Here is a 19969-nt window from a genome sequence, read left to right as displayed (position 1 = left end):
TCCCAAATTGCTAAATAACTACATTGAAAAGCTAAACTGACATTTCCAGATAAAAGATAGGCTGCATTGAGGACAACAACGTCTCCTTCACCTTAAAGCAAAACCTCATTCTGGGTGACAATTAGCTTGCAACTATTTAAGTGGAGTTTGGGAAATCACAGAAGAATTCCAGCTGATAAATTGAAACTAGAGTACTATTTGAATATCTCAATATTCCTCTTTTATTTTATGTTTACAATAACATTTATTTATTATGTCAATTTGAAAACCCTTTTTTCCTGCTATTCTTTGTCCACATGCCAACTTATTTTTCAAGCTTCCTCTTTCTAATGGTGATAAAACACAAAGATATTACACTTTTCATTTTTTTTTTTTCTGTTGAATTACACTCCTGTTTTAATTTTTCTGATGAATTATACTCTTCAGAAAAGCCACAGAAGAAGTAAGACTAATGCAGAAGAATGTAGCACATTTGACAGAGGTGAGACAATCCTATTCAGGTTGAAAAGATTCACATTTCATTTACAAAATTAAAATGCTGCCTTATGAACTAGCGATTTTTTTTTTTTTTTTTTAAGATTTCTAATCACTGTCTAATAGTGATCTTAACTTAAGACACATAAAAAAAAAGAAAAAAGATATAGAGAAAAAGAAAAGAAGAAAAATAAAAGCCCAGATTTTGTCCAAGACATCATTCCTCCTTTCTCGGATATAAGCCCTGACATGAAACATATCTATGTATTTTCCAGTGTTTCAAAAGAATTCCCTCCTAAATCAAAGAATTATTTCCTACTCAGAGCAGATCTTCCTAATTGCTTACACTAAAAGAGACAGTTTAGTTCTTGCATTTCACAGTTTTTGAATTGAGATCATTCAGTCTTTATGACATGTACGCAATGTCTCACGAGCCACCTGACTCTTTTTTCATCTGCAGTCCATCTATCAAGCCTAAACACCTGCACACACAATAAACAAACAAACAAGCAAACAAATAAATAGCCTTGCTTTAGTATTACCAGGATGGTGCCTATTTTTCTGTCTTGTAAATAAGCAAAATGATAGCATCAGAAAAGCTGTTGAAGATCTGTCTATAATGAAGTCAATATCCTGTCCTTCCCATGGACAGATCATACTCTTTTGATCTGCACGAGCCCAAGCAGTTTTGTGATCCTATTGCTGTTATTTTGTTGCTTTGAGAATACTATAGTTTTAAGAGCATCTAACATATGATAATGACATAAGGCTGGGCTTCACAGGTAGTGTCTTTACTATTGTGTAGAGACATAGTGCTGATACTGATTTAGATACTTAAATCATTACATAATGACAATTAGTTAAAAAAGAACAAAACCAATCCAAAGTCTAGGTCCATAAACTCTGCTAGGCTGCTCTTGAAGGGAACCACACTTCAGTTTTCAGTATTTAAGACATATCTCCACATGAGCATATACAGGATCACCACAGTCCTGGAAGGCCATGGAGAGGCCCAGCTCCATCCAAGGTTTCACACAATCCATTTGATAGCACTTGTCTTTCAGGCTAAGTTCTCCTGGGTTTCAGGCCTTCGGTAGTTCTAAGGGAACATCCTCGTATCAAGTTCCTGTTTTAAGGTTTACCAGGCATATTTGCCAGAAAACATGAACTTGATTGCTTTCAATATCTTTGGGGAGACAACTAGAAATTGCTGCTCTAATTTTACTCCAGCAGTGCATGTAGTAAGGCGCTTATGGGATGTACTTGAAATGATTGTACAGCATCACAACATGTAGATTGCCTCTCAGTTGCCTTGCAACCCCCTCTGAATGTCTATTTTTAACAAGATGAGAGATAACAGCCTTAAGGAAAAAAATATTCTTGGAAAGAATAGTGAAGAACTGGAATAGGCTGTCCAGGGAAGCTGTGAAGTCACTGTCCCTGGAGGTGCTCAAGAAATGTAGAGATGTGGCATTGAGGGATGTGGTAGCAATGGGCTGACAGTTGGACTAAACAATCTTTTCCAACCTTAATGATTCTATGATTTTTCTAGTATATATTGCAGGATTTTATATATACTATATATGTTATATTCTTACATACTTAATACATTTAAAGATCTGGTAAGTAACTTCATCCATAACTATAGCTAACTTGAGCTATTATCTAGTTTGCTGGCTGCAATCAGATGCAATCTTCCCATCATATATCCAGACTTAACTTTAGTTTCTACCTACATTTTCCAAGCTGAAGAAAATTATGCTAATTCCTGCTAAGAGTTCTTATAATTCATCTTCTTAAATTACTCCTTTTTCTTTGCATTATTTTCCAGTTCAGCACATTTAAATACTTTGATTATTATGAAAGTTTTGTCCTTCAGAAAGCCAGATGTGTTTGATAATGTTTATTTTACAGTGTTGCCAAATCCTGAGGGTTCAAGCTTGACTGGTTCAAGGGACAAGGTAATGATGTTGAAAATTATTCCATTGCATTACCCTTATTAATCAATCCTCAAAGCATGCTAGGAATGTTGAAAATACTTATTCTTTAATTAACATTGCTAAGTTCACACGCTGCCTTCAAACTATATAAGTAGCTCTGAAAGTAATGCCTCCTACTTATTTCCATGGAAACTGCAGATGCAAAGAGCAATGCTAGTGGATAGAGCAAATTCTCAGGGACAAAACACTCTTTTTTCAACACAGCCACCACCATTGGCTCTGCATTTTCACCAGAGATGAACAAGAGCCTACATGCCATACTCAAGAAATCTGCACCAGCGTAGGTGACCCACTGTTTTACAGCTGCTAGACAGCACTGTTCCTAGGAAAATGTTGCCCATGCAGTCCAACTTGTACTCTGCTCACATCCACTATTCAGTCTCCACAAACATTCAGAAAGCATCAATGAAAATCATTTTTTTCTGCACGAAGGAATTCAGCAACATGCCTTTGCTTCATCCATACTTCCACTCAGATGTCATTTTGTCAGACTGCCCCTCTGCTGCCATCTGTCCCACAGCAATACAATGTAATGGGATATTGGTGGGAAGGTTCACCTTCTACAGCCATACCACCAACATCTGTCTCTGACTCTGTGGGCCAAAGTAATAAAATCACTTTTGGAACAGCCCTTATAAAATATATTTATACCTTCTCTAATTTTGTGACATTTTTGTTGCTTTCCAGACATCAGCTAACATTCGCATCAACAGGACACTATTATTAGGGCACATAAGAACAGAAATATGGTTTATGCCTGCCATACATGCCTTGATTAGGTAAGCGTTTCTGCTGACATCTGCAGGCATCAGCTATGTCTCAAGAACTTAACACACATTAAATGAAAATTAAGATAATTAAGGTCCTCCAGAGAGGGAAAATTGATGCTGCCTGAACAAGGCATCCACATGGTTCATACTTAAGCAGTGTCCTTCTGCTCCCAGCCTCAGTGTCTCAGCAGGAACCCCTCTTTCTGTCTTCCTAATTTCTTCCCTTCCCAGGGTCTTTCACCACAGAGACTTCTGGGCTACCTTCCCATTTTCCTAAACTCACTGCTTCCATGAGCCACGATCCTTACATTCATAAAAGCCAATTTCTGATATTTTTTTTTGAGAGAGAGAGATGGAATACATGACTATAAGCAATATATTTGACACTGCACAACTTTTGAACGATTTAGTTGTTCCAACCATTAAAAGTTTTAAAATTCCCAAAGAACAGTCACCGTACTTTCATAGCACCTCAATGTGGAGACCTTTTCTATCTCATTGTGAGAAATGAACAGACCATTTTAATTGAATTAAAAACAAACAACAAAAAAAGTACTCAAATAGACATCTGTAATACAAAATTTCTGTACAAATGATTAATATTTGGCAAAGCAATTAACAAGTGAATCACTGTCTTATCATTAGGTGTGTCAGGCTGCCTCAATAATGAACCATCAAAACAACATTAGAAAATGAGTGAAATATTAGATCATATTTAAGTTATTCAGAGAAGGATACATAACAGAGTTGTTACAGTCATCCTAGGACTAAGTGCTAGCAATCTGAGGAATTCAGATTTCAGTTATTAGAATAGATCACATATAGAAATAATTATACTCAGTGGCTTGTGATATCTACACAAAGATAAGTCTTTCAAGAATAAAAGAAATAAAATATTATTTCCAACATTTAAGATGCACTGTTTAAAATAACACTTCAGTATGCTGTAACACTTGTCTCCACACTCCTGAAGCCACTTATCATGTACCTAGCACCAGACTGTACAGACGTGCTCTTCTCCTCTCCTTTTGCCTCTCAGCTCAGGTGGGGAGAAGCCTGTTGATCTACCTGAGCTCTTATCATCCAGGGGATAACAACTGCACTCACATGTACTCTTAGCTGTAATTTTACATCTGAATTGTGCCTGCCTAAAACCAGACCTGGTTTAGGCAGGCTACACACACAGCCAGCAGCTGTGCTGACACCCCTTGCTGAAAAACTCCTATCACAAAGAAGTTATTGTAGCATAAGGAAGACTTCAGTGGTCACGTAGCATCCCTTTGGAGTGATTCCTACATAAACATCTCATCTAATACAAGAAAAAAAAAAAAAATCAGAAATCTGCCCCCAGTTCATAGAAGAAGTGCATTTACCTCCATGCAGAGATGTTCCCACAGCAGCAAGGAGATCTTTTCTGGAAAGAGAAGTGTATGAATCACATCAATGTTTTCACATGTTCAGAGGCCTGGAAAGGCCATCCCCTGCTACTACAAATCCTCCATGACAAAAAATCTCTACTGCCAGGTTCCAGGTTTCCCACCCTTTTCTTAGAGGAAAAATTCCTTCCAGCCAAAATAAACATGCTAAAAAACTCAGTGGGTATTCATCTGTGCTAACATGCATTAGATTACTACAGAAAATATACAACTAAACTAATTTCAACAGGTTTCTGACATTCTCATATTTTAAACTGTGATGTATGTATATATCCATATGCAAGGATGCTTATTTTCCTTTCAGGTCTTCAACTTGCTAAACATTTTTAAGAGAAAAGTGAAGTTTATTATGTCTGTACTGCCATTCAGGGCTTAACAATAGGGATGCAATAGCACTTCTGATACAAGACTCTGAGACTGATGTTACTTTTTGTCTCCGGGCTCTAAAATATACCTTTTATGAGAATAAAGTCTGTGCAAAGTGAAATGTGGTAAGTTATCACTGATTTGGAAAACAGCCACTTGAAATGACTGGGCTGCTACCTACTCATTGAGTCATTTGAGGTGGGCGATTCAATGCAATTTTCAAAACTTCTTATACTGTGGGCTTACCACAAACTTTCCTTTCTTTTTTTTTTCTCTCTTTTTTTTTTTATGGAATTAGGACACAATTCAGGGAAAAAAGTATCTCATCTAGGGTACGAGAGAAAAAAGAGAAAAATCTATGAATTTTTTAGGAAGATTCAAAGAAATAATTTCTATTTGCAAAAGGAAGCATTCATTTAGAAAATAAACATGTTACTGGTTATTCTATTCAACAGAAGCAATATTTCCTGAAACAAAAAGCTGAAAGATAACTCCACACCTTTGCCCACAATGATTAAGAAGAAACCATAAAAACTGACTGTGAGAAGTATGGGAAAACTACCTGTTCTACCTGTACTAGTAAGTACCTGTTCATTTACCTAGAGCAATTTTTAAAGGGAATTTGATGTGAATATACATCTCTCTTTTGTACCTGTCTGAGCACTCATCTTCATGTGTTTATGAACTTTTGTAGAGATTATCAGTGTATTTCAGATTTTGAAAAAAAAAGACAAATCTGATTGCAAATATCTCAACAGTTTTCAGTATGAAAAAACTGATTATGAGTTTCAAAAATTTTTGGTCAAATTTCTTATTCCAGTGATTAGGCAAAATCAATTTTCATTGTTATTAAGAAATTGTGCACAGCTCTCTACTGACAGGGTTTGGGCTCCACTTTTATTGGCCCTAAATCAACCATGTAAATATGCAAGCAATTGTTATGTAGAATATTCTGGGACATATGCTGATTTTCTTTGGCTACATAACTGATAACATCAATCAGAATACTGTCTTTGTGTTAGCATTTCCTGTGTGCTTAAAGTTTAAGACAACAAACCTTTGCCTTGCCTTATGGAGCACGAATTGTGGGTGAAGTCTAGATGCAGGTGACTCATCGATTTGTACTGCACCTTAAGAATGTATTATGTACACTTGCTTGTCTGATGCCAAATCACAAACAACAGAAGCAAAAGAAAAGCAAAAGAATAGGAAGAGTAACCGTCTTTAGACAGAGGACAAAATTCCCACTGGGAATAAAAGGACAACTGAAATTTCCATAGCCAAAGTAGAAGGAAGACACTCATTCCAGAGTATTCAGCTACAATAAGTATAAGCAAAAACAGAAAGCTAAGTCATTACAGATAGATTACATTCTTTTTTTTTGTTTTTAGAAAAATGTGCAAAATAAAAATAAAAGATGCTATTTCTCTCTGAAACTGAACCAAACTTGTAATTGAATCATACATGAATACTGAATTGAACCATGTCTGTAAAATAGAAATTCGCTTTCCTTCTATTCATCTTCCTCCAACCACCATTTGTAAACCACATATATCTGGTAGATGATGATTTGCCCGAGTACCTGAAGAAAAACAAATTCAGACTGTGCAAAGAAAATTGAGTCAGCAAAACTGGTAAATAAATACATAATGATGGAATTGATTCTATGTAGATTTCATTTTTGTCCTTGGCATTACAATCTAGATTTACTAAGTCCAGCCACATTTGGGGAAAATCAAATGTATGATTCTCTAGTGTAATCCTGAAATAATTACTGCACATGAAGATATTTCATCTTTATGAGACTGAAGTTACACCTCCGAATAGAAAAAGCTGGAAATTCAACACACACACACAGATCATTATTCTTAACAAATAAGAAGATATATCACTCCTTTCTGCATCTAAAAAATAAATAAAAATAAAAAATCTGAAAATAAAAATATTGAGATGTACGTTGGATAGCATCTAAGGAAATTATCTGAAGTTCCTTCTGTGAGTATTGGAAAGAATAGTCATGCATTAAGGGGCTTGTTTCTTTCATCATTTGGAAATATTTCCTGCATAACAGTAGATAGACATAGGTAGACATACAAGCTCTCAGCTCACAGTTAAAGATAAAATATATTTCCCAAGCTTTTGAAATGAGCCTAGGAACAATTGAACATAAAGGCCACAAACAGAGGTGGCAGCTATGCAAAAATTATCACTATCTTATTTCTTACACCACACATTTCAAAGCAGATTGGTCAAGCATTTAAGAAAAAATACAGAATTGTTCTAGAACACTTTTTATTATATGAGAAATTAAGGCAAGAGATCAAAAATGATGGAGATGACTAAGGTCAAGGCTTTCACAGTACAATTATTGGATGATATCAAGGTGGGAAAAAATACTTATATAATTTAAAGGTTATTGTTTCATCTTTCATCTTTTAGTGTATTCTTATGGATGAAGCTGCATAACATTTTTAAAAAGTACTGAAATTTTAAAGCCAAGTCAGCTCTATTCTAATACTGTATGTAACCACATTGGCAATCAGTAATTGTCAATTGTATAGTAACAGACAAACTGACATTTGTGAACCTGTGATGTGACACCATATGCTTGGTTTTTGCATATGCTGCTGTCTATTCAGAAGTGAGCTAATTGAATTGATCAGGCTTTTATAAACTTCTTTAGTCTACATAATTTACTGTTACTCAGCAGTCAGTCCTGTAAGAAGTGATATTCCAGTGACTGAACCCATTTATCTATGAACCTTCCCCTGACAGACCTCATAATTTATATCTATAAAGTGTCCTTCAAAATGGATGAGGATTGATAGCTGAACAAGAAGTGCGTTTTAAAAGACATTGCATTACAAGCTTTTTCTTTGAGGAAATTCAGACTTTCATAATAATTAGGCAAAGTGGATCTAAAACTCCATGCTAAGGCTTTGTATGGATACACAGGATGGCACACTGAATCATAACTGCTATGACAAGCATGGAATTAGACGGATACTGAAGACTGAAAGCAATCCATATACTTTACATCCATATGTACAACCAAGCTGTGATAGTACAGTATCTTCTCCTCTTACTGGCTGCATCAGCTGATATCAAAATAGGTTGGGAAAAACGGAGAATTGACGGCTTTAGTGGTTTCAGGAAGGCCTGTCCCATATGAAAGCACAGCTTAACCGTGATATGCTCACCTTCATTGTCATCTACAGAGAAACAAGTTGAATGCTAATGTAACTGATGCTTCACTTGAAAAATGGGGACAGGTCTCAGTTGGGAGAATTTAATTAAAGCAGTCTTCCAGCAAGATAATAATATACCTTCTCCTACATTGGACCCTCTTAGTCCTTAAATTTAAGTTAATAATAGAACAACAATCAAAGTCTTCTACATTTTTGGCCAGCGAACAACATGGTGGACATGAACAGTATCTGGAAGCGTGGCTTTTCTGACTACTGATGCTCTTGCAGCCTAAAAAGAAGTTGAATGACGCAACCCTTATCTTGTTGAAAATGAGTTCCTCTCTTAAATGACCTATAACTCAATGACCAGCACAATAACAGCTGACTCTTATGATACTTCCATCTGCAAGTCTGACTTATTTACATTGTAATTTTAGCAAAAGATACAACCATAATTACTGTTTTAGAATCCATAAACCACAATCACACGTAACTAAAGGAAAAACGAAGACTAGCCTGTAAGAGACAGATAAACTGTTTTTCTTCCATCCTTATTCAATGTTCCGAGCTGTATATTACTTGGACATTTGGGATGTATAAATGAAAGGATTTGTCAACAAGGTGAAATGGCATCTACCAGTTCACATGCTTTATTATCAGCATGTGTTACTTATTTATATGCAAAATCTTAAGTTTGCTTTACACTTTATTTAGTACAGGATGATATCACCTATCAAAAGTATAGATGTGCCAACACCTTATTTATGCCTTAATGTTTCACTACATTTTCAACTGGAGAATAAAGGAAAAGTACGTCTGAATGTACATTAATACAGTAATAATTATCACCTTTTCGTGCATCAGATACCTGATGGACTCGACTCTTAATTCATAAAGATGTTTCTGAAAAGGCAGAACTATCCCAGTTTCCACAGAGATGTACCTAATCTAATTTCACAGATGTGAAATAAGAAATTTCTCTTAAGAGAATAAATTTCATAATGCCCTTATGCACAAGATAGTTATTGTCAGAATTATTATCCCCCTATCCAAGTGAAAGAGCAGTAACTAGACAGTGGTTTAAGACTTCCCTTTGTCACACATGAAGTTATACAAATTAAGATGGGTTGGATCTCTAATAAATAAAGCTTTCCTTCAGTATATAGACTTTCAACCATCTACACAAAAGTGAGCATTTCATTTCAACTAAGAAATACCACCTAATTTACTTAAGGAACAAATTTCTTTGTGGTTAGGACACAGACTACACATATAACATACTATGTAGGTTGCTCTGAAAGTAAAGCTTCCTATGCATTTCCATGGTAACTACAACAGGTACAAAGAACACAACAACACTACCTGATAGAGCAAATTCTCAGTTGCAAAACACACTTTTCAATACTGTCTTCACCATGAGCTCTGCATTTTCACTGTTGCCACTGCACAAATGCAACACACACCACCACCTCAGTGCACTCCCATCCACTGTTCGCTCTCCATAAATGTTCATTGATGGGTATCAATGAGCACCATTTTTCTGCACGGAGGAATTCAATGACACACTTTTGTTTCATCCATGCTTCCATATCAGATGGACTGATATGCCCCTCTGCTGCTGTCTGTCACACAGCATCAACATCTAAGAGAATACTGGTGGGAAGGTTCAACCTCTACTGCCACATCACTATTATCTGCCTCTGATGTTGTGGGCTGACAGAATAAAATAGGAAGCATTATTTTTGGAGCAGCTCACATACAAAAATAGTGGATTCTTTAAAAACAAACCAACAAAAAATAAAAACATGTTTATTAGTTACAATTTGACAGAGCAAATTCCATTGTGTCCGTCCAGTGATCTCTCCAGGTATTATTTTGGATTCCCATTGCTTTCTTTTAATTGCATCCTCATCACAGATTTGACTCTGTGCAACTATAAACCTATTCACAATTTTTTAGATGTCAGTGGCCATGGAAGACATTTTTAGTTAATTAAGAGCCACTACCTATTTGAGAGGAGAACAGACAAAAAAATGGGAACTCTTCCAAAACCACTGAAATAATGGTAGAGTGTAGATTCATTTTCTAGCAGCCTGCATTGAACAACCCACATTCAAAGTTTTTCCTCTTTTCAATCAGTTGTGACGCATCAGGAAATGGTTTTGAAATAACATTCAGATATTTTGTGTGTCATTATGCAACATTTCTTTGAAACATACAATTTCCTTATCAAAAAGAATAAAAGTCCTCACTTCTTTTTGGAAAGTGTATTATAAAATCTTATTTGACATGCATTGTTCTATAAGCTGGCAATGTCTGTGGCTTAAATTACCTACTTAAAAAAATAAAAGAATCCAGTAGTGTGCAATACCCGTTAGCCTTCCATAAGTAGTACTTCTGTTCTTAGCAACACATGAAGATACTAAAGAAAAATAGATTTATTTTCTAGACATTTGGAGTTTCCTTCCTGAGTTAATGAATGACAGCACATATTTTTATCAACAGGGAGCACAGAGTGTTTCTTAACAAAGCTGTTAGGTTTTAAACCCATTGTCCTTCTTTTTCTAAACTACCTTATCAAAAGCTATCTGTCACTGACCTGGGAGTATGCAGCAAAAACATTACCAAAACCTAACGCATTTCAAAGCAACCCAGGACATTCTAGGGCTTCTTTTACAACAAATACATACGTACATGTGTGCATACACACACATACACACAAAATAAAAACTCAATTAATGTCATGGGATTGGGATTCAGAACTTTTCAAGCATCATGATGAAACAACCAAAAGATTCAGTATTACTTTGAACCCAGTCTCTTAATAGTCTTTTTACTGGCACTCACAATTTAATGAGTGTAATCACATAGGAACACAGAGAATAAATTTACATACATAACTGAGATTTTCAGGTAGAGTTCTAAATTCTGTGCTTTGTATCTTTCGCTGCTCATGTAAAGTTTTCTTCTTCGTTAATTGTACTGCCAAATTGCAGATAAAAATCAGAGACAAGTGTGACCTTGCAACAATAGAAATAAAATGGGCAGAAAGTCAGAACTTAAGTGAAACTTATTAGCAGTTTTGTAAGCACAAGCAATCATTGCCAACACCTTGCCAACTGCCTGACTGATATGCCATTAACATTGACAAATTGTAAAAACATTGTGAAAAATTATCAAGACAAAACCTAAGCAGTATTTTCAGATATACACAACTTGTATATATATATAAATTAAACAAAGAAATAAAACCCCACTGAAACAACAGAACATACAGGAAGAGTTAAAATTTGCAAAATTAATTTTTACTGATGGTCAGCTTTACATTCCCAGAATAATGTAACTGTCTATCAGACAAGTAACTTCTGATGCTGTTTCACTTAGTAAAAGATAGACTACATGCTTCCTGAGGAGATTGTCTTCTTCAATAAAAAGTAGAGGAATGAGGGTTCAAGACGCACTCTTTTGGAGCAGACACTCTACAACAAATAATGTTATGAGAGGCAAAAGACATACTTAAATAATTTAAAAGCATAATCGAGTAGGACAAAAAAAGATCAGAATTTGTGCAAACTATGCAGTTGCTGTGGACTGGTAAAAACAATTTTGTTCTTTTAGATGGAATAGGAATGTACGTTTGTATTCTTTTGACATAATTACCAGTATTGTTCCCTACCTCCCCCCAGCACCCCGTTGTTTGTTTTGTTTTTACTGTGCACGTTTTTCCTACCTGTCTCATTATACAGATATGTAGGGCCTCAGTATTTCATAATCACTAATGTATTTATCTCTACAATGTCTTTGAAGTAATGCAGTATAACCCTGTCACTGCGGATGGGAACAACATAATACAGGCTTCCCAAGGGCTCCTCCTATAAACCACAGTCAAGCAAAAGAGTCAAATTTCATTAGTTCCAGCCTCTTGCTTGACTTTCTTTCTCTTTCCTAATTTGCTCATCCTATTCTGCCACCTTCCCTTTCAATTGCCCTACTTTTGCAACCTAAAAGAAGATCAACAAGAGGCCAGAAAAGATGACAAAGGAATGAAGAGTCAAAGAGGATTAGACAATTTAAAGAATACACTGCTGCTTCTGAAAAATTGTACCTCCACTACTCTTAGCCTTCAGAATTGTTCCTAATACATTAGTATATTTAAGTCTGGACATTTAACATGAGGAATACTTTGCTTATCTCTGTTCATTGTGGATCAACTGCCATACGAACCAGATTCCCAAACCACTGACGAAAACTGCTACTTGCCATTCTTTTCCACTCAGAGCTCTACAGTCTTCTTAAAAATCACTCCAATTGTTTTTAAGTGAGACATTATAATATTACAGAAGTAAAATCCACATCGTACAAAATTTAGAAAGCTTTTTTAAAAAGCCTTTTGACGTAACTAATACACTGGCTTTACTACCCACAGAGAAAGTCATTTTTTCTCGAAAATTACATCTGATTAAACACACTTATTTTAGAAGGTATGAAAAAAATTATCAGAAATCATATAAGAAGTAACCCACAGGCTGTACCTTACAAGTTATTTCTCCTCACACAACAAACAACATCTGCTTAACTGGTTGTTTTGTTTTTCACCTTCCTGTTACTCTCTTTTCCCTCTAAATTGCCCTTTGGCCAGCAATACTCATAAAACACTACAGAAGAAAACACTACTCTCATTTGTTTCTAGAATTATCATTAGCTCAGTTCTTCATTGGCAACTTCACAGGGAATTTATTTCAAACTCTTTTGACCATTCTGCACCTTCCTTTGAATAAGAGAATCAGGGCAGAAGGGAGCTCAGGAGGTCTCCAGCTCAACTTCCTACCCAAAGCAATGACAACCTGAGACCAGGCCAGGCTCCTCTGGATTTTACACAGATTGATCTTGAAATCCTCTAGGAACTGACTGCACAATCTGTTGCCTCTGCTGGACCATCTAACTGGTGAATATGTTTTTCCCTATAAGCATGCAGATCCGCTCCTGCTTTAGTGCCTCTTATTCTCTCCGCTGTGTACCAATACAAGGAACCTGACTCAATCTTCTCAGTCACCAGCTGTTTGTTCCTAGCCATCTTCTCCTTCATCTACCCAGAAACATGCGTTAAGAGGACTCCCTTCTTGATTTTCCTTGGGTGAAAATCAAGTTGGAGCACCTTTTGACTGTTTCTGGAGATGAGTCTTCCTTCAGTCAAGGACTTCTTTGAATGTGACAAGGAACAGCTCTGCAGGCCATTGGTCAGCTCTCATGGCCAGACTGTTTGGTCCAACAGACTTTTGGGGCAAAGGTACTCTAGTAACCCCAACCTAGTCCCTTGTCCACTGCTAAGCTTCCCGAACCCATGGGCACGTCAGACCTTACCTCTCCCAACTCTACACTCAACTGTGTAACCACACCTTACCCATTCCAATACTGTCCATGCTACTGATATCAGTAGGCAGAGTAATTTTATTTTATTTTTTTCCATAAGGCCTGTCCTAAACTGCTGTGTAAGAGTGTGCTGAATAGAAAATGGAATTCTCCAAACTGAAAATGTGCTATTACTTCTACTTTCCTGGCTTTATCAGAGGGTTTTTACTACACCCTTCAACTTTAAAACTCTTACATTTTTTTTTTTAATTATTTTAATTATGTTTAGCTATTTCTTAGAGAAGCATGGGGTTTTATTGCATTACTGTTGTAAAAGTAATAAAAAACATTCATATACAACCTGTTCTGGACAATCACACTCGGTATAAAATTGGCATTATTAGGTACTGTATGAGGTAAATTATTTCCTTTTCCTTATTTTCTTATTTTCCCTTTTATGAATTACCTATGAATCTACAGGTTGAAGAGGTTTAAGAATGATAAATTCCAGTAATCTACTGATCCAATAATCTCCAATATAATCTATTTTAATTAAAATAGTATTTACAAAATTTAAGCAGAGTGAAAATCTCCTAAAACCCAGATGAGTTAGCATTACCTAAATCCTTCACTCAGATTTCTTATATTTCAAGAATTAGAAGAAAACCTCTATAACAGCAGAATGAGTTAAGTAGGCAGTCAGGAGAGACATAATTCTGCTCTTATTGTTGATTTCATTAGTTTATGCTGGAGTTACATTTCTGTTTCAAGATTGTGTTTGCCTGTGTGAAAGAAAAAATAAAAAGCAACACTTCCTTTTTTTTCCACTCTCATATTTTTCAAACACTATTTACTGAGAAATGGAGGCAGCCATTTTAGAAAACAGCTGTGTTCAATAGACCAAATTTCTCTAACTGTATCAATCCACTGGATTGATATTATATCTGTACAATTACACATTAATAAACAATAACAATTAGATTAAAATAAATTTGTATATTACTTTAAGCAATGCAAAAGAATGTACTTATATATTATACATTAATAATTATTTAGGAATGTATATTTCCAAGCATATTCTGCCTAATCTGTATTGAAAGAGCTTGTTCCAATAAAAAAAATAAATGTAACTCCGCCCCAAATATAAAAAACAAGACTTGAAAGTGCACCAATGTATTGCCAATGCCATAGAACACTCCTAACTTTATCTTAGGGTTCCTTGACTAAAAGCAATAGTCAAGGTGTGTTCTTCAATTAAGTACAGGTTTGTGTGTCTGATTTGATCGCTCTGTCATTCTAAATGAACTAACTTCAGACATACTGTTGGAATCCTTGTGCATCTCAAATTCTTACTGTAGCCACAGGGATATTTATTACAGAGTGAGCCACAACAGGATGCTTATGTATGTTTGCTTGGAGCCTCCTTCCCTGCTACTCTTGGCTGCAACGTCACTAAAGCCTGCTCAGCAGAGCTCTGCAAACCTGTCCATATTGCACTGTAAACTCAGTATGCCAAGAGCAGCATCCCCAATCCTTGCACTGGGGCTGTCACACCTCCCTGACACAGCTCAGGGATGAGGACCAGGCAAACCCTTACACGACACACATCAGAAGAACATGCTGGGAGAAGGAGCAGGTCCTTACTTGAACCCTTGTTTATGTACTGTGAAAATAAAGCAGCTAAGGTAAACCCGTTCACGCGTTTCAATGAGTAATGTCTCTGCAGTGCTGAGGATTGAGCAATTTCAATAAAGGAACAGCCGCAGTTTATCTCTGAATTACCTGAGAATTAACTTCTCTGGTGCTGGAACATTCTTAACCCTTTCCAAGGCACTGGAGGGCCATATCAGAGTTATCTATATTTAGCTCCCATCAAAAATGGAAAGCTCATAAAAAAGTTTTTAACTAAGCTGGAAATCTATTAAAACTTCCAGGTAAATGCTTGATTAGACATTGTGTTCCTTTGTCTTTATTACTTACAAAGACCACCAATATTCTGTCTAAGGCACTTCAGTCCCAGGAAAAATGTTCCCACAACTCTTGATTGCAGCTTCACATGGTGCATATTGGAAAGGTACTGCTGAGGATAAAATTAAATACTGACTCGTAAAAAGGTTTTTGCTCTCACTCACACACCAACAAGTGACTGTTGCAGAAAAGGACTTGTAGACTGTCCTTTTAGAAGTCATCTGTGCTTATGTCGTGATTGTGTCACTGATCAAAACCTACCAGACTTGTTTGAATTAGTTAGTGGCTAGAAGTATTGGTTAGGGACTAGAAGTATAGGAGGACCTATGCTGTCTCCAGAAAACAGGTTGTAATATTTACAGTCAAGGTTAATTTCTAATGTCCTTGTTAGCAGCTACTATGAGCTTCCTTAATTCTTCATAAACATCTGCACATATTCAGAATTTGCTTTTTCTTCTATCACAAATACAAACATTTGTCTACATAATGACTGCCTTTCTTTTCCATTCAGTATCACCAGATTCAAGAAAATCGCTTCCAGAAGCAATGCTAACACAGGAAATACAAACCAACATTTTTGCAAGCAGATATACATTTCTGTTGAACATTTATCTACTGTTGCAACCGCTGTCCCTGGACCATTGCATGTATTTGTGGAACCAAAATTGAGCTACTTGAGAAGAAAGTTTGTTTCTGAACAATGAAGAACAGAGACATTTTCAAAATCTGTGTGAAACTTGGAATCAAATATATTTTTTTCCATTTGCTGATAGTCCTAGTAACAGTTCCAGTTTATCTGGAGATAATTATTAGACAAGGGAGGAGTTACACTTTGGAACTGGATGCATCTGAGAAGCTACTGCCAAGGAAGTAAATGGATTTCTACTACATTCTTGAGTATGGGACTGCATGATACAGAACAGTAGAAGACTGAAAGCTGGTACTCTGACTTGATTTTTCCAACTCTACCATGTGGGAAGAAGAAAATTATCATCTCCTACAAGAATAATGAGAAAAGACTAATATCTTTTCTGAGAGTTCTCAAGGAGGATTTTTCCCTTGCACTGGCCATCTTCATAAATGTACAACACACAGGGAAATCTAGATGAAGGCAGGATGATAAACCTTTCTCCTCCTATTCTATTCATCAGGAAACCTAATGAAATTAGAAAATACATTTCCAAGTGCCTCTCCTCCTCCTTTATCCCTTTTTAGGTAGGTATTTCCATTGATGGCTCTACTAAGGGCTGCCCTTGGCTGAGAAAATCCTGACAGTTTGAGCTGAAGGCAAAGCATATGAGATAGTAACTGTTCCAGAATTTCAGATCAGGTAAAAAGGGAAATATCTGGGGCCCTCTGATTAAGGCACTGAGAGTGGATTTGGGCTACAACATTTGAGTATTTATTTGTTTGAGAAAAATAAAAAAAGAATTCCCCTTGCATTTATTTCCCATGCAGCCTTATTACATAGACTTTCCCACGGAACATGAGAAATTAGGGCTAGGCATTATGAAAAAGTAGTTTCTTCTTATGGAGCTGGAATAGGAATAACATGTGAAAGCCTGGATACTTTTTAAAACACTGTTGACTCTGCTGAAATCCACCAAAACTCGATTTGTTTGACACCTTCTAGAGCTGCCACACATTTGGAGGCTATCTGGTCACTAAGAAGCTCTACAAGTTATTTGTCTTGTTGGGCAGCTACTCTCAAAGGCATAACAGCATCACTTGTGCAGGCATTATTTCGGATTGTGGTTGTTCTTATAGCACCAGAAGATGCCCAGTGAGTAAAAGAAATGTTAGTCTGAAAAATTCTGCTTGTTGATGCAAAGCAAATACCTGGGATGTCAGGAGAACCTGAAGCTGCAGTCACTATTTTGCCAGCTGTCATAAATAACACGTAGACATATACACACACATTTCTCCCAGAGAATCCAAGAAGGCATTCAAATAGCATTTCATATTCTGTGCTCACTAAATAAAATCCCTGTATATTCATACAAAACAGTTACTTATGACCTCAGACACCATTTCACAGAAAAAAACTTAGCTGTTCCTTTTAAAAATTGTTCAAAAAATTTGAACCTTTAATGCAGCAGTGATGCAGCAAGAGGGACACTTCAAATTTATAGCAGATATTTCACTGTTAATTAACACCACAAAGAAATATTTCTCAGAACAGCATAAAGCAATACTTTTTTTTTTTCCCAAAAAAACCACATACATGAAGCACATGAAGTCTTGTGACAGAAGCAAACTTTAGACTGCTAAGAGTAGATTCTTCAACTAAGAAAACTCCAAAACTCTGATAAGCAGCAGCCCACAGTTTAATCGGTTTAAATAATCATTTCAACTCCAGAAAACTGCTTGTGTTTTATTGTTTAAGTAAACTCTTGGTAGAACATTTTCGAACCTTATTTTCCACAAAGGAAATGAACATCTACTTGCCTAAATCACTAAGAAAATGTGATTCTCCCACACAAAGCTGCAAGACCAAATGAGTAAGTGGATTACACATCAGGGTATGTATGCATGTCTATAAACACCCAGCTGAGGCAGTTACAGCAGCGTGCTATACAGCAGCTAAGTCTTGTTCTTTTGCACACATCTAACAGTCAAACTATATATATACACCTTATATATTATAAACATTTTTCTTCTTCAAATGAAAAAAATCACAAATTAGTCTTGCAAACTAAATAAATTACCACGATCTTCGTATGAACTGAAAACATAAGCCAGAGAAATCAAACAGAAAATTTGAAAGCAAAGCTTCAAGGGTACTTTTTTTTAATGAACTTTGGAGCTATAGCTCTTCTCATGGGGATTCCAACAAGCAAAGCAAGTCTGTAGGAGTAACTTTCACATAATTGCTTCATAGGTGGCACGTTTCAGATGCTATCTCACTTGACAGGAATTGATTGCCCAAATTCTTGGTCACAAATAAGAAGAAATTAAATAAGACAAGGCATGATCTAATGACTTTTTTGTAATAAAATCAGATGTGTCACATAAACAAAGTTTGTTTTAATACATGGAAACTACATGGCCTTCCCTGTCCTCAGTATGAACTTGAACTCAATTTGAGATGGTGTTTACAAGAGCTTTTCTCATGGCTGCCCAGCGTCTGACCTCTGAGGGTTGCCCAGCTGTGGGAAAGAGTCCCTGTAGGTGTCATCTCTATCTCTGACACTGCAGACCATGAAACACCAAGGCGTAGGACCACCATTGCCCAGGGTAAAAATGTCTTGACAGCTCTGAAGCTCTGGCTAGTGCATTTGATAAAGACACTGTAGGCATGTGTTTTTTCTGCCTACAAAGTACTCAATCAAGGAATTGAAAGATTCAAACTATCTGAGGCTTTCTATTTGCATGTACGTCTACTAAGCTCTTCAGTGAAAACATCTAAAGGAAAATTGGCAAAATGTACTTTGTCACCATTAAGTAATAATACCCAAAGAATTTCTGACATTCTGCCAGTAATTATTTACACTGCTCTGCAGTGGAATAAACTAGATCTAACAAATACAGTCATGTTAATCTCAGAACTTAGCCTTGAGAACAAAAGAAAACAGGTAGTGTCAGTTCAAAAATAAAATATATGCCAGATAATTACTTTTTTTTTTTTCTTTTGAGTTCTTGCACTGTAAATGCTGCACAGATTGTTTCCCTTTTTTTTTTTTTTTTAACATTCAGTTAAGATCATAGAATCATAGAATAGTTAAGTTAAGGGAGACTTTAAAGATAATCTAGTTCCAAATCTCCTGCCATGGGCAGGGCTGCCAACCACCAGATCATCCATCCTGGCCTTGAATGCTTCCAGGGATGGGACATCTACCACTCTCTGAGCAACCTGCTCCAGTGTCTCATCACCTTCTGAGGAAAAAAAAAATATCTTCCTAACAGCTAACCTAGATCTACACACTTTCAGTTTAAAGCCATCCCCCTTTGTTCTATCACTATCAGACTGCATAAAAATTCAGTTCTCCTCCTGCTTATGATCTCCCTTCAAGATAAACTATCAAAATCGATATATATATAATGAATGCATCAACTAGGTGGAAGTGAAAAGAATAAAAATGGTTACCTTTTTATGACTGTTACATAAACTTCTTTTTGCTCTAGTGCTGTAAATATTTTGAAAAGCAAAATTTATTTAAATACCAATTGGGCAAAAAAAGTCAAGAGAAAAGAAAATGCTTTTATTTTGGATGACTATGGCAGTCTAAGAATGACAGTTTAATCCAGTTTAATTTCATTAAGATACTTTCAAATCTATTTCAATTATTTAGAAAACAAAACAAAAATGAGAATTTTCAGTTGTTATGCTGAATAAAATACATAAAACTGGATTTTGCCATTTTGGAAGAATTATATACACGGTCATAAGATAATCACAGGTAGAGCCAAATTCAAGC

The 19969-nt window shown here is 36.0% G+C and overlaps 1 long non-coding RNA gene across 1 annotated transcript in view; it reads right to left on the bottom strand.

The window, feature by feature from the left end:
* Window positions 1-2532: 2532 nt before the first annotated feature.
* The window catches only part of LOC149917291 (uncharacterized), a 45345-nt gene continuing 27908 nt past the window's right edge, over window positions 2533-19969 (bottom strand). The window contains exons 2-3 of the long non-coding RNA XR_016468039.1: window positions 4618-4658; window positions 2533-3067 (exon numbers count right to left, since the gene is read on the bottom strand). This is a non-coding gene — a long non-coding RNA (uncharacterized LOC149917291). The remainder of the gene's footprint in view (window positions 3068-4617; window positions 4659-19969) is intronic.

Source organism: Phasianus colchicus, chromosome 7, assembly GCF_987193195.1.
Source record: "Phasianus colchicus chromosome 7, bPhaCol1.hap1.1, whole genome shotgun sequence".
Lineage (NCBI taxonomy): Eukaryota > Metazoa > Chordata > Aves > Galliformes > Phasianidae > Phasianus > Phasianus colchicus.
This window is presented reverse-complemented; position numbering and strand designations above follow the sequence as displayed.